The sequence below is a fragment of the Lissotriton helveticus genome, chromosome 1_1, assembly GCF_964261635.1.
Source record: "Lissotriton helveticus chromosome 1_1, aLisHel1.1, whole genome shotgun sequence".
NCBI classification, from domain to species: domain Eukaryota; kingdom Metazoa; phylum Chordata; class Amphibia; order Caudata; family Salamandridae; genus Lissotriton; species Lissotriton helveticus.
Genome location: NC_136057.1, coordinates 559,681,668 through 559,695,498, shown reverse-complemented (window position 1 = coordinate 559,695,498; position 13,831 = coordinate 559,681,668). Strand labels below are relative to the sequence as shown.

The following is a 13,831-nucleotide window of genomic DNA, read 5'->3' as shown; positions in this document are numbered from 1 at the left end:
GAGTGGACCTCCTGTGGGGGCGTCCCATGTTCATAGCAGCAGGAGTGCAGACTCCTGCCAGGGCGTGGTACTGTTGTTGCGTCTTCCCGCAGTGGTCTTGGTAGTTGCGCCCGAGGGTCCGGTAGGCTACCGGGCCACTGTCTGTAAGTCCTAATGGCGATTTCTGGGTTTGGGGGCACAGGCGCTCGATGGATGTAGTAGGTCGTTTTTCTTATGTTTCGCACTTACATAGATTACTGATTACCGCACAGTAATGCAATGTAAATGTATTCTTGTTTTATGCAGGGTGTGACCATTTTAACAGCAATGATAGCTGCGGTATGGAAAAACGCGTTCATTGAGGGAGGTCCATGGGAAGCTTCCACTGAACAACAGGGGGGTTTATACCTCTCGCGAGCCATATTTACCCTGATGCAAGATTGTTTGTCACTTTAGTGATTTAATATAGCTGTGTTGGACCCCAAAGGGGGACAGACCACCCTACCACAAAGTGTAATAGGATAAGAGATTGTACAGCCATGCAAGTTAAAGATAAATGACATAAATACACCGCTCCGGAACTCGTAAGGTTCGCTGGCTCAGGCATTAAGGTATTGTGCCCATTCCGTGGGGCGGAGGGGGGCCGTGCACGTCACTGGGCGCTGCCGATTCGGTAGCTTGGGATAGTATTGGTTGGGGCGCCAAAGGGCTCGAGGAGAGGAACGTGCGGCCGGCCCCCACAGTAATCAGGTGGTGGGTCGTTTATGTTGGTAGCGGATAGTTATCCATTGGGGATACCGGCGAGGGGTACTGGGTAACGTAGGACCGGTGACCTCGATACTCAATTTAGGGGCAGTTCTTTCGGCCGTGAAGTCGAGGAGCCGGGTTAGAGCTTCAGCGGGAAAGCGCGTCATTTTGCGGTCCTGGAAATCACTGACTTCTGAGCTTTGTGTGTCCTTCTGTGGCGGGATTGGCGTTCAGTGAGGGTGCCCCATAGCCCACATGGCTAATCGTTTTGGTTGTGGTTCCTGGGGTGGAAGTTGGAATGGGCACACCGATGATGTGGTTCCCCAGCGGGCTGCTCGAGGCTCGGTTCTGTTAGGGCGGTGTAGCTGAGCTGCATCACCACAGTGTGTCAGATGGGCCATTGTGGAGGGCAGGATGGTACTGGTTACATGTTTGTCGCTCAGGACTGGCTGGGTTGGCAGCGTGTTTATGGCCAGGGCAGGCCGGGGGCTCACTGCTCGATGTAGGCAGGACTAGCTGTGTGTTACGGCTTAGTGCTTTATCAGCGATACGTCTACCGCTCTGTGCTGGCAATTCTGTCACTGGGGTATTTTACGGCTCTTTGATGTGCGGACTGAACAGAGTGAGCAGTAAAAGAGTGATGCTTGCTGGTTGGCGCAGCATTGAAAATCTGTTTTTCTGCCAGTATTGGCAGTTTATTTACTGCTGGGAGCGAATAGTCTTGGCTCACAGTGTGAACATTGTATATACTGCTCAGGGCTAGAATTATTGGCATTGTTGGTACTCCGTAGGGTAGGCTCCATTAGCAGTGGGTATACTGCTCAAAGCTAGCGGTATCAGTATGGCCAGTAACCGCATTGCAGTGGATTCATTGCGGGGGGCTAGTAGTATTTACTCTGTAGTTAGGGTTCATTGGTGGCATACTGTTTACTGCCCATTGGCGGTAGTACTTGCAGTCTCACAGACGTACTCACTGCTCAGTGCCTCCAGTATTATCAGCGTTTACTGCTGATGGCGATCTTAGTATTAGCTGTGTGTTTTGTTAGGTGCTAGCAGGTTATTCCATTTAAATTAGCGGTAGTCTGTATTCTTCCCAGTACAGGCGATATTGACAAGGTATTTACTTCTCAAGGTAGCTTCTTAGCAAGACCTACTGGGGTCTGGGGTAGCAGTCTGCACAGTGCTTGGGTCTGGGTTTATTAGTACCATCTCCGGCATTACTCCCTCCAGGGTGGAGCGTTCACGTGCGATGGGGGTCTTACGCATGTATGCACGCTGGCTTAGAGCAGGCAGAGTCCCTTTCTTTCATGGGTTCAGAGGCGCCCTTATCACAGGGGCCGCTGGGCCTTCCAATGTCAGCAGCGGACAGAAAATTAGCATGCCATCTTAGAATGGGGGCTCCCTGGGCAGGATGTTCAGGTTACACGATTCCAGGAGTTCACCTTTTAGATATCAGTCGGTCGTATGCCCTTCCTTCAGATAATTAAGGTTAAGAAAAGTGTCTTGCTTCACCTCCCGAAGCATCATCTAATTCCTTTCGAGTAGTCCCATCTTTGCCATTTCTTGTATTTTCAGGGGTTCATTGCTTGATTCCATCACCGTGGCCTGGCCGTGCTGAAGATAATTAGGGTTAGGGAAGGTGTCCTGCTCTGCCACACATTTAGGCGTTTAGTTAATTCAGGGGATAAGGCCCATCTTTTCTGTATGCTGTATTTTCCGCGCTTAAGCACCACAGAATAGGCAGAACGTACTTGTCCTGATGATGGTTTCGGACATGGAGGTATTGTTAGCTGCGCGGGGACTCTTTGCACTTTGTACTGGGCAACAATGTCAGTTGGGATTAGATGGCTAGGTTCTCTACACCACTTTTGGGGGTTTGGGGTCTGGCCCTAGAACAGTCAGGTGGGGGGCCCGCTCTGCGAGCACACTCAGAAGGTCACTGGGATACGTGCAGTCAGGCTCACTCTCAAGGGGGATCATACCTGATCCTTTTGAAAGAGGAGGTAGTCGAGTGCAAAGCGAAAAAAGGGATAGAGTAGCGGCTTGTGATGCGCATGGGGGGCGTATAGGTCTTGAATGTCCACTCATCCTCGGGTTCGAACTCATGCATGGTTGTTCACAGCATATTGGGGTATACCTACCAAAGCGGGGGGAGTGAGCTTGTCAATCACTCAAAACAGGGTTGGTGCTGCGACAGGCGCTGCAGGCCAAATATTTTGCCTAAAGAAATTACAGTGGTATGTCTTCCAAAGTGGGGTGGGTGCTGAGTCACTTGGTCGTGCAACAGGCCACTTGCTGTCTACAACAACTGCGGGAGTTGAGGCTGTTGGGCTTCGAGAGTGTCTCCCTTGTATGGTTTGATGGATTTCTGGGCCTTTCAGATCACACGCATCCACAAACACTCCCTAAATTAAACACACGTTCACGGGCAGGTGGAAGATTCCGGGTGCCATGGGGGAACTACTGTTCCCAGAGTTGGTTATCCTTTATCAAGAGGCTCAAGTTAGGTGTAGGCTTCGACACAGGGCCTTGAAGCTAGGGGGCTTAGAGTGTGTCTCCCTTTTGTTTAATGGAGGGAGAGGACCATCAGAGCACACATTCGCCAGCGTGTGGAAGACTCCTTATGCCATGGGGTACTGCGGTTCCCCTAGTTAGTTATCATATGTTTAGGAAGTAAGGATATATTTGGGCCAGGACAAGCGGCCCCGAGGGATGCCCCTTCTAGATTCGCCCAATTGGGATTGGACATTGCCTGGATAAGCGCGGTCTCACAGTGCCGGAGCGAAATTGGGGGCCAGGACTACGGTCAGGTGCCATTTAATGTTTCGGCCGAGAGCCTTGGGGGCCGGAATGGCCTAGCGGTGCCTAAGGCAGGGGCCTGCTTGGTAATGCACCACAAAATTAGGCATGGGGATCGTATGGTGCACTGCAATGCAACGGAGGAGGGCATAAGGGGCAAGTGGCATGTGATTCCAAACGAGGGAGGAGGTCAGAGTCCCCCCCCGATTATTATGAGACATAACCCCTGGATTTTTCAGGACAAGTAACGTGCCGAAGCAACAAATCACTATAAGTGTGTTTTTTGTGTAAAACAAGCATCATTCAGCACATTTGAGAGAGAACAAATGAGACATTCTCCTGAACTGATTAACAGGGGTATTGGTGTTAACCAGCAAGCAGAAGAACTACCCTGCTGTTACTTTTGACCTGTGAGAGCTACAGGAGGGCACGTTGATCCCTTCTGTGGTGCTTGGCAGGCATGCTCTTTAGCTCCTCGGCTCTAGCAAGAATCCATATAAATTTTATTTTATTTTATTTATTTTATTTATGCATTTTTATATAGCGCGGACTTTACCCGAAGGTGTCAGAGCGCTTTACAATAGAAACAGAACTAATACATGAGAAAATTCCATGTGAACAAAATACAAAAGCAAGCGTTACATTAAATGAAGCAACATTGACAATTGTGAGCCAGCAAAATACAAGAGGTAAATGACAATCGTGTGCCAACAAAATACAAGAGGTAGCAAACGGTGCATTACAAAAGTGACAATCGTGAGCCAACAAAATACACGAGGTAGCAAACGGTGCATTACAAAAGTGACAATCGTGAGCCAACAAAATACAAGAGGTAGCAAACGGTGCATTACAGGAGGAAAAAGTGACGTGTGCCGGTTACAAAAGCGTACAAGATAAACATAAAGGGATAATACTGCAATATGAGGAGGACACTCAAGCACAAGAACAAACGTTACGTAGGCACTGGTGGCACTTGTGCAGGTATCGAAAACAACCAAATGTAAGAGGTAGAAAACAGTGTGTTACAAGAGAACGTGACGGGTGCATGTTACACACGAGTACAAAACATGGGTAGAAGGATAATACTGCAAAAAATGGCGAACTCTCAGACCACATGAACACACTGGGAAGTCACTTCCATAATCAAGTTAGTAGATTAACTAAATGGAGGGGTATTCTTCAGATAATAGAGAGGGCAAGGATTACATTTGGAAGTGTCTTTGAAGGAGGAGAACTTTGAGGTCAGATTTGAAGGCCTGGGAGGAGGTGGTGGTCCGGAGCTGAGGCGGAAGTGAGTTCCAGATTCTCACTGCGCCGCCGGAAAAGGATTGGGCCATCGATCTTTCCTTCTTGAAAGTGGGAGGTTCAAGCAGTAGATTTTCCGCATTTCGTGATGGTCTAGAGCCTCCAGAGAGTTTCAGCTTATTCGCCAGGTAGCGCGGGGAGGAGGAGTGCAAGGCTTTGTGGGTGATGCAGGCAGTCTTGGAGATAGCTCTAGCCTCGATGGGAAGCCAGCAGAGGGTGGATAGCATGGGAGTGATGTGGTCGCTTCTTTTGGCCCCAAAAATGAAACGAGCTGCTGAATGGAGAACAGACTTAAGGGGGGACAGGTGGGATTTGGGGAGGCCAGTCAGAAGAGAATTGCAGTAGTCCAGTCTGGAGAGGACCAGCTATTGGACCAGGGTTTTAAGGTCATGCTCCGGGAAGAAGCGACGAATCCCCCAAAGAAGGCGCAGTTGGTATCGGGCATACTTTGCAATTGAATTAATATGGGAAAGTAGATTGAGTTTTGAGTCGAGTATGACACCAAGGGATTTTGCGCTGTCCACAATGATGGGTTTATTGTTCAGCAGATTCATCTGGTCCATCCATGATTGAACCGGGGGAGGAGAAAGTGAGGAGGAGAGGAGGAGGAATTCAGTTTTGGAGGGATTCAGAATCAGTTGATGTGTTGACATCCAGTTTTGAATGGAGTCGAGGGTAGAGCTAAGTATGGAGAGATCGTGAGTGGAGGCAACCTTGAGGTAGATTTGAGTGTCGTCTGCGTAGAGATGATAGTTGACCCCAGATTTACTTAGGAGATTTCCCAGAGGTTCCAAGTAGAGATTGAACAATGTGGGTGCTAGAATAGAGCCTTGGGGAACACCTTGGCCCACCGCCGAGGGAGATGAAAGACTGTCCGCTATTTTGATCATTTGGGATCTATCAGAGAGGAAAGAAGCAAACCATTTCAGCACAGTGCCCTCCATGCCCATTCTCTGTTGAAGAGTGTTGAGGAGGGTGTTGTGATTGACAGTGTCAAAGGCTGCCGAAAGGTCGAGGAGAATTAGAAGACAAGACCCCCCCCGAGTCTAGTATTCGGAGCGCGTCATCGATCACTTGCAGCAGGGCAGTTTCAGTGCTGCAGTTTTGGATGAAGCCGGACTGAAAATTGTCAAGAAGATCATTGTCCTTGATATGACGAGAGAGTTGCTTCGCAACACATCTTTCTGTGATCTTCGCAAGAAAGGGTAGGTTAGTGATAGGGCGGAAGTTGTTGAGGTCATCCGCATCCGCAGTGGGTTTTTTAAGCAGAGGGGTGACCTGCCCAGTTTTGAAGGGAACAGGAAGGGAGCCTTGACAGAGTGAGAGGCTGACCAGAGTGGTCCAATAGGGAAGAGAATGGGTATAGAAGTCAATGGCAATGGCACTAGGGATGGGGTCGAGCGAGTGGTTGGAGGGCTTAGTTTCGAGGATGCACTTGAGGAGGACATCTTCAGAGATGGGGTCGAAGTTCTGCCAAATACCTAGTGATTTGCGCTCCTCTGGAGGGGTAGGATGAGCGACCTGAGCCACAAGTGATTTCACTTTTTCGTCAAAAAATACAGCGAAATCCGCAGCTTTCTTTGTAGATTCCTCCAATTTGGAGGTTGGGGGAGCGAAGTTGGTATTCTTGATGAGATCAAATAGTTTTTTGGGTCTATTTTTGGCTGAGTCAAGGAGTGTTCTGAAGTGTGATGCTTTCCCCAGGAAGATGTGCTTGTGGTATTTGGATCTTGCTGAATGAAGCGTAGCCAAATTATCGGTGGAGGGTGCTCGCCCTCCATTGTTTCTCCAGGAGTCTTAGGTGCTTCCTCTCTTCATATAGGGATTTGTTGAACCAGGGTGCTGAGGGAATGGGCCTTTTCTTTTTGCTTTGGAGAGGAGCAACGCTATTGATTTCGACTGCAAGGACTGAGAGGCATTGTGAGGTGAGATCGTCAACATCTAGGTTCGGGTCTAGCCTTGGAAGTGACAGCAAAGCTGATTCACAGAGGGAACAGTGTCAATATTTTATAAAGTGTTATATATATATATATATATATATATATATATATAAGTGTATTTTATATTTTATAATATTAAGTGTGCATGCCCTCCTTACCTAGAGTCCAGTTACAGAGCACACGCCACCCTTTAACAAGTTCATGCGTCCTCCCCTAATATATCAAGACTGAGTCCATGCTTCCAATACAAGCTCACATTAAACCCAGAAATCTCAGCAGCTGCTCATGTGAGCTCTGTGGCTGGGATGTGATTGCACTAGAGCTTCTCATTGCAGGATGAGACTATTATTTAATCGCCTGTTGAACCCACCATAGTGATGGCGATGGGGTAAGCAAGAAAGGGGATACAGTACAGGCCAAGCAACAGAACACAAGAAGGGGTGGGTACGATGGGGCATCAGAAACAATGTGGGAGAGGACGACGACAGGCTGGCAAGTAACACGAGGAGGGGGGGGCACAGGCAGTAGGAGGAGATAGGGAGAGAGCAATCAACACCACAAACGTGGGGCGAGGGTGGGAGGGGGCAAGCATAGTCAGAGAGCAGGAGGACAGTGGGACAGTTCATGCAGCACATGGACAGAGGGTGCGGGGGGGGGGGCTCTGCAAACACATGCACTCCTATGGAGTCCAACAAGTCAAAACCAAAAAAAAGTTCATCCAGAAATGCATGGCCAGTGGAAGGGCACTGGTTACAGACAGGAAGCTGTAGTTCTTGCATGCTCCACGGAATGGACTGACACACGAAGAAAAAGTGACTAGAGTCACTGAATAGTGAGAAGCAAGGACATGAGTGATTTCATTGTCAACCAATGTTAAGTAAGTGCGGGCTCTAATACTTTTAAAGTTTTTCTTTAGTTTGTAAGTGATCTCGCAAGTAACAGCATGTACTCTGTCTCAGGTGAGACATAAAATGATCATGCCGGACAGCCAGAAATATTGGGACTAGAAAATTGCAACACTGTCAGACTTTACTCGTCTGTTATCCATATACACAATGTGTATTTGGAACTAAATAAATGAGTATGCAGCACATTGTAAATAATTAGTTGTAAATATGTACACCTACCCTACAAATATTGAATGGAAAGTAAAAGAAAGAAACTTATACAATCTCTGCAGTTCAATTGAACATCTTAATTAAACACGTGTCCTAAAATTCACAATTACTACTACACCATACAGTTAAAAAACAGATCTTTTTACCCAAACACTATCCTAGTTCATCTTCAACCTATAAGCTGTTCAGAATATAGCTTATTTATTTGTTTAATTGAAAACAAATCATTACTCCGACTATCAAAAATGTATTCAAATGTTGATATTTAATTACCGTTATCCATATAGCAGATTAAAAACTAGTTTTAATAATATCAGCTCTTTACAACTATTATGCATAAGAGTAAAACGTCTATTTCAATTCTTATTCCAAGATTCATGAGCCACAGAGTAATTATAGCAAGATTTTATGTGAAGGTAGCTGTGGGAATTTTTTGGGTATTGCGTGAAGGGGTGAGCTGATGGTTAAAAGCTGAAATTCACAAGTTGAAAACCTGCGAAGGTCGCCATGTTCTCTAAAGCGAACCAAACCAGAACAAACTGGAAATCTACAATATGCATTAGCAATATGCTTTCAAAACACAAGCATAATGACAAATTTGTGTTTTTCAAAACTCTGTTTTCCAGGTGTCAACAATGTTGGTAAAATAAGCAGAGTCAAAGAATGCACAGCTGAACAGACACTTAGCTATGATTGGTGCAGTGCACTAGAGCCCAGTGGTATGAGATTTACAATGGACCAAAAACTTCAGTCAAAGTTGCCAACTGACCAACATTAAAGTTGTGTTTTAGTACCCTATTGGCTTGGGATGGCCTTATTTTAATTGATTATATGAGCGCTTAGGGTTCAGCCGATCACTTACTGATCCGCAAGAACCTCGCACACATCTCACAGGTTGATGGATCTTTGATGTCAGTTGAGACGTCAACGTTAAAACAAACTATTTCCAATTATTATTACTTTAGTTCAGTCAGTAAAGAGAGTTAAGTTAAAAGTTTTTATTTTCATAGTTTATTCGTTTATTAGAGTATTTTTCTCCTACAAAGATTATCAGTACAGGTTAACAATCAATCAATATTTGAGAATGAATCAAGTTAGTGAATCAAATTTCAGCTTCTCTTGAAGGCTTTCTGATGAGATTCTAGCATAAGCATACAGCTTTCGCAGAATCAGCTGGAAAGTATTCTCAGCTCAATTAGCAGATCAAATAACAAACTAAGACTTCTCATAAAGGGATGTCCAAGAAACTCAGTATAGAGTGTCTTCTCAGAGTCAAGGAAAACAGGGGTTCAGTATGCTCTGCATCGGAGGGTGGAAGGCAATGCTTAATTTGATCTGGTGGTCTCCGGTGCTCGGCACCGGCACTTAATTGTCAACACCAACACTTATGACAGTCCACTACACGGTGGTGTAGCTCATTTAATTTAGAGATGAGCACAACTGTTGTGTATGAATACAACATACATTAAAAGTTCCTAATACCTTTCTTCTCAGTCATTCCTTCAGCTTTGGGGACCTGGAATAAACGGTACTGTCACACTTGCAGGAGAAAGATGGTTTGTAGTTGTTTTGGTACCACCATTGGCAGTGATGACAGAGGCAATGGATGATGCAAGCTGCAGTGACCTCCTGGTCAGGGCACTGATAATTTTACAAATTAAGCACTGGAATAGCATCTGCCTCTTCGGGTAGGAACACACACCAATATAAACGCACGTTTTCTCTACTGTAACATTAGCATTATTTTTCTCCACATTGACCAATAGGGTTTCAGCACACTCCTGGGAACAGGTCTCCCCATCTTCTCATAAAGGACAAACGTCCTTTAACTATGTATCCGTGAATGCTGTGGAAACATCCTTTCTTGTTTCACAAATCTTCTCATGAATCATCCTCACTGTCCACATCTTCTGTAGTGGGAACTTCACTATCAGTCATTTAATACAACATCTATTCATTAACTAATAAACAGTAGCTTTAGAAGTTGCAAGGTCTGCAGCAAAAGAAGACAAATAACTTGCACAACTGTCACTTAAATTGACAAATAAGCATATCAGTATTAATGAGCCTTCACGTTAAACATGGCATCTTATATTTGTCAATTTAATAAAGTCCAGGCCCAATTAATAAGTTACAGGCCTACTGTTTTTGAGTGTGGCTGCCTACAACGATTTTCGGGCTAGACATTGTGCATTATATATTTAATAAAGCATGTTGTCAAGAATTAAAAATCACTTTTGGGTCAAGGCAACCTAGCTCTACTATTTTAGGAGAAGTAGCACAGGACTTTGCTTTTTAACGAGCGTGATCTCTTTAAGGGTTGTTTAACTTTTGACTCCCACAAAAGCTTTACATTCAAGTTCTCAAAACAAACACCAAATCTTAATCACCAAATGCTGATGCTATGTAACTAAAAATGACAGTGGGTACAAGGCCTACTCTAACAAAAGCAAGGATGCATATTAAACAAGCTTCGGCAAAGGCAATAGGTCTGCCAATCTGTTTAGCCATGCTATACATCACATGCTTGCAGCAAGGCTATTTAAAAAACTAAAACAAATTTAAAAAAACGATGAAGCAGCTGCTGTGTCAGTTGGCAGGCGTACAGATGTGTTCAACACGCATTGGCATGCCTACAAATTGTCATGAGCATTTTTCTTTTTTGTCGATATTCGATGGATCGGTAACAAAAAAAAAAAAAGAACAAATGCACCGTTTTAAAATGCAGCACAAAAATGCCTACATTTTTTAAAAAGGATAACAGGCTTGGGTAACTGGTAGGGCAATGCAATACAGCATGTGGGGGGAGAAGCACACAGAGCTGGGAGAATACAACACGAGTGCAGGTGTGACAAGTGTGGAAGATAAGTACCTACGAAAGAAACAGTAACATTTAAGGGGGGAGAAAACCACAAAGTGTTAACTGAAAAACACATACTTTCGCACGGAGTGCTCAAACAAAAAGAAAAAAATTCGTTCTGTAGAAGCAAGCAGTAAAAGCTCAGAACATAGTGAATCAAAGAAATGATAAAGATGGTCTGCTCCATGGGAGGGACAAACACTAGGTTGGCAAGTTAGGACACAAATAAAAAGTAGGCAAATTAAAGACAACCGACAATAAGCCATGGGCGGACTGAAAGCCACAGTTTTTTTTGGTAAGCCTTAAAAGTGTCTTTTGCAACCAGACAACTTGCAATGTCTGATAGGTTCTACCTAAAAGACAGCACAGCATCAGGGAAGTAAGCAAAAAGGAGCACCCACAAACATTTAAGTGGGATTCACCAGTAGTTGTTGCAGTGACAAAGGTACTACCAATAGACATAGCCTCTTTCTCAAAGGGGGGGACCTAGCAGCTTGGCCTATTGTTTGAGGAGCGCTGCTCTACTCTCTGCATGGAACAAGCCTTGTGAAAATCTGTGTGTATCTTCAATGCCTAAATCTGCATCACGTTCGTGGTACTGAATACAGTCCATTTGAATGAAGGTCAACATGTTATTTGAAGGTAGTACTGACTGATATTCTTGCAACCCCAGTCTTTCCAACAGACTTCATCAAGATTTTTTCAAAGGGACCAGGTGGGACTGCATAAGTAATAATATAAACAAGCGCTGCTAAATTCAACCGGTCTAGCCTGCATTTTGAGCAATTCACAATTTATTTTCAATAAGTCTGCTGCAGTGAAAACCAAAGTGTGTTTTTTATCTAGACAAAATAATTTAATGGGTGACGATTCCTTATTGAATTCTTTAACTGAGCAGCACCGACCACAGGCTTGAGAATATATTGCTAAATATTCCTAAATTCAGTGCCTCTTAACAATTAGCAGCCAATAATGAGCAGTGTGCGCAGGGGAAGTGCAACACAACTAGTCGAATTACTGCATAACTAGCTATTAAGGAAGAATGAACCAAAACAAAATGCAACTAAACTGAGGTGCAGCATGGCATCAGCCTTTTCTTGGAAGGGTGTAAGTATCACAAGTGACAACTTGAATTTAGTTCAGTAAAACGGGTTTGAGGTCCTTACAAAGAGGAACAACAATAGAGGTGGCAACTACTTCATTTAACATTCTCTACGAACAGTTATATAAATAACCAACTAACACTTCTCCAATAAAATTGTTTTAATTCATGTGTCAATCTTTGAAAATAAATGCAAAATTTGAGTACTTCTCAAACTATACCTTTATTTTCAGGACATGTATATCAATTCAAGTATTATATTAGTAAACCAAAATGCATCGCCATGACATAGCTGCATATCCATATCGTGGCTAACATACTTTAAAACGTGAAATAGTTCTGTACAGTTTCACAACTCTTCAAACATGCATTTTAGTGAGCGCTGCCGACTTACTAAGTTATAGTTAAAAAATTTGTAAATAAGTTCGTATCACTATCTCTAAAAAAAGCAGTGACAACTACGAAAACAAATGGAAGTAGAAATATGATAGGATCGGAGAACTTGCGTGCCCGGGTGAGAAAGAAAGCTCAATTCCTATTTTCGGTCAACCAATGAGGCAAAGACACAGCAAATGGCCAGTTCACCAGAGACGTTTTGTACAGAACTGCTAGCTCTGTAGTTTTTCAAATACACTTCCGTCTTGTCCTCTTTCATTCTATTTTCACCCTGGGAATCTGGAGATGCCCACATGTTAAGGTTTTGGTGTTTTTTAAAAGCAATGATTATAGAAGGAGCACACGGTAAGAGGAAAAAAAGAACGTTCAAGGTTCCACGAAAACATAAGAACGGGGCCGAGCATTTACACATTTTCACATTTCTAACCTCCCAGCATCCTTTCACCACCCCCACACATCATTTCAAGCACTGAGGTACGATCCAGTCCCCACCTCTATTTTTAGCTGTTTTTATGCAAAAACTGTGGGATTTATGAAAAAACTAACTATAAAAAAAATTGCTAAGTGACGGATGCAAGTGAGTGCATGCTGCAAATGCTGTGTACGAATTAGGAAGCAACTCTAACGGTCTCAATAGACTCACAGTGGAAACAAGCATTCACTAGAAGCCGTAGTCACAGCAGGCCAATGAACTAAACTTCTCAACAAAGGTCTTCAAACTAAATCACAGATAAGCACATTGTAAATGGTTGCAATCAATGTAGAGCTTCATAGATGGAACAGAACTAATCTACCTTCGACGTCATAGAAATAATTACCTTGCTCTTCCAGCTTTAAGAGAACACTCCAAATCTATTATGAGCCCAAGCTGTTCTCCCCCCCCCCCCCAAGCTCAACCAAGCCAGAACCAGGGGCCGCACAATTCAAACACTGGTGAACAGAATAATCATGCACATTACTACCATTGTGAAGCCTGAAACGGAGCACCTGGGAGCGGAGGAGTCTGCAGCCTGGTGGTCGTGGAAAAGATGCAGTTAGCGACAGAGAAGGCAATAGCGAGCAGTTAATAGAGACAGGAAATCAAGGTATTCTGTTTCATTGCCTCAGCCTAACCATTATTATATTGCACCTATTTTTTAACTGCAACCTGACAATTTCAGATCACAATTACATTTAATTGAAATTCAAAGTGCATCTGGTCAGCCTTTTCTAATCAGTAGCTGCGAAGAGAGAAGGCACGGGCTAAATAGACACAGCATATCCGCCCAAGGCTATTCTGAAACCTGTTAATCACAACACCCTCCTTAACATTCTTCAACAGAGAATGGGCGTGGAAGGCACAGTACTCAAATGATTTGCCTCTTTCCTCTCAGACAGATCCCAAATTATCAAGATTGCAAATAGTCTCTCGTCTCCACTGGTGGTTGGTCAAGGCGTCCCTCAAGGTTCTATCCTTGCTCCCACTCTGCTCAATCTCTATCTGGAACCACTAGAAAACCTTCTAAGCAAATCTGGAATCCTCTACCATCTCTATGCGGATGACACCCAAATCTACCTCAAGATGTCTTCCCCTCATGATCTCTCA

At 44.3% G+C, this 13,831-nt stretch overlaps 1 protein-coding gene across 11 annotated transcripts in view; it reads right to left on the bottom strand.

Moving 5' to 3' along the window:
• The window catches only part of PLEKHA5 (pleckstrin homology domain containing A5), a 1,381,245-nt gene that overhangs the window by 891,906 nt on the left and 475,508 nt on the right, over positions 1-13,831 (bottom strand). The gene's annotated exons all lie outside the window — the stretch shown is intronic.